The following is a 2212-nucleotide window of genomic DNA, read 5'->3' on the forward strand; positions in this document are numbered from 1 at the left end:
TTTGATGCAGGCAGTGTGTCTGTTCTGTGTCCGGGCACGCTCCGGTGGTGGGCAGCCCGCCCTGCTGCACACCATCCCTGCTGTTGGTGGGTTCCGTGTTCCAAGTGCACTTGAAAACACTTCCCCTACTGCTTCTGTGGTGAGCGGCCCAGAAGTCAATGCCACCACTGTGCGTGGCCTGATGGAGCCTGCAGGAGACTCGTCAGTGAGGTGTCCCCACCTGGCACTTCTTGATAGGGTGAGTCTGCACCTGTGGGAGGAAAACAGGAGGGGCAGGGTAGGGAGCTCCAGGCAGGGGGTTGGCAGATGCCCAGTGAGCATGGCAGCCCGTGGACTGCAGGGCCAGGATGGGAGAGGGGTCCCTCCCACTCAGAGGATGGGGTCTGCAAGCTCCCTGTCTCCCCAAACAGGACTCCCCAGCAGAGGGGCTGCTTTCGGTGAATCAAGAGTTCCACAGAACAGACACTCACCAGATTTCCTGCTTAATGGATGAGTGACACAGCTCACAGCCGAGAACTTGTCCTGGAAGGAAGATGGCAGAGGATGGAAATCTCTGATTCTCCTTCCTTTCAAAATGTCCCCTGAACTCTAAAATTCTATAGAGGTTTCAAGAGAAGAGGCACTGTCCACTGACCCTGCCTCTGTGCCATGACTGTTCCTAGGTAGAAGGACAGCCATAGCAGTGAAGAGGCCCAGATTCAAGCAGGCAGCATGGCCGGGGCCCCAGAGCACCTGGTGAAGCACTGATACCGCATGACTTGGTTTTAGAGGTGCACCCTAGCAGTGTCTCAAAGGCAGGTGGCTCTGAGCCTGTCAGGCCAGCTCTGGTCCTGTGTTGTCCTTGTCACTTCTGGCATGGTGTGGGACATCACTATTGGATCAACATTTCCTGGAGTTTCACAAACAGCAGCTTAAGGGTGTCCTCAGGATTAAAGGCCCTGGAGCTGGAAGGCTCAACCAGGACCATCTAGTTCAACTGGGAAATGGAGGTTCAGAGAGGTTACCTCACTGTCCTGAGCTCACACAGCTCATTAGAGCACTGTGGGGAAGCACACCCAGATCACAGGACCCCTGTCCCAGCACCTGAGTGTGGAGCCATGATCAGGGTCAGTCCTCCCAAGCCTGGATCCTGGCTTCACTCCTTGTTAATGGGCAAGTCCTGCAGCATTTCTGTGCCTTGGTTTATCCAGCTGTCACAGTGGCATGAGTGGAACTTTCCCATTGGGTTGTTTTGAAAGTTTGACTAGGACGAGTGAGATCCTCCAGGTAGAGTGTCCCACACCTGAAGCACAAGTCTGCTGCTGGTGTGTGTGAGGGTCTGTGCTCCTCCTGCTGCCTGTTGCTCACTTGGTGGACAGTACTGAGCACCTGTCTATCTTTGGTACTGAAGACGGAGCCAGAGCCAGAGCCACATGGAGTGTGCCTTAGCTGGGTTCTAAAGGGAGACAGGAGAAGGGAGGAGAAATGTAGAGTGTGACTTACAGTTTTTTAGATTTATTTTGACTTTAAGCACAGAGGGCAGTGAGGTGGTCGGGCCTGGGGTCAGTAGACTCCATGCCCCTGAACTGACCCCGGCTTCTGGGGTCTGCAGCAGACCTCTCAGCTGTTCCAAGGCCTAGTTCTTCCCTCTGTAAGTGGAGGAAAAGAACAGCCCAACTGCCATTCCGAGATGTCCAGGGGACTGGCCAGGTTACTTGGAACAGGCCATCACTCACCACCTCTGAATGACCCAGGATCTCCATGGGCACGTGTGGAAGGACAGCTCGGCAGGCTACACAGTGGCTCAAAGCCTGGCTCAGCAACCCAGACCCAGGTCCAGCATGTCCAGCTTTGTGATCTCAACTGCCAGCTCCCTGGCCCTTGGCTGCCCATTTGAGGGCATCTCTTGGTCACTAGGTGGGTGGACAGTGTGGGGCCTGGCACAGGCCCATGCACAGTGAGCAGTCTCCTGGGGTCAGCTCTATGTGCCTTCTGCTTCCTGAGCCTGCAGGTGGATCCATGGTGACTGGAGATGCTCCCACGCAGGTGGTGGATGCTCCCAGAAGTCAGGGGCTGCATTATCCTCTCTTCTCCAGGTGTTTTCCAAGGTGGGTGCTGTGAGGAGCTGCTCCATCTCTAAGAAGAGTAACCCATGGAAATCTTGGCTGGAAAGAAGTGGTTCCAGAAGAAATCGTACCTGCGAGCAGGGAGGACGGCCAGGCTTGTCTGAAAC

The sequence above is a fragment of the Sciurus carolinensis genome, unplaced genomic scaffold (assembly GCF_902686445.1).
Source record: "Sciurus carolinensis unplaced genomic scaffold, mSciCar1.2, whole genome shotgun sequence".
Classification (NCBI taxonomy): domain Eukaryota; kingdom Metazoa; phylum Chordata; class Mammalia; order Rodentia; family Sciuridae; genus Sciurus; species Sciurus carolinensis.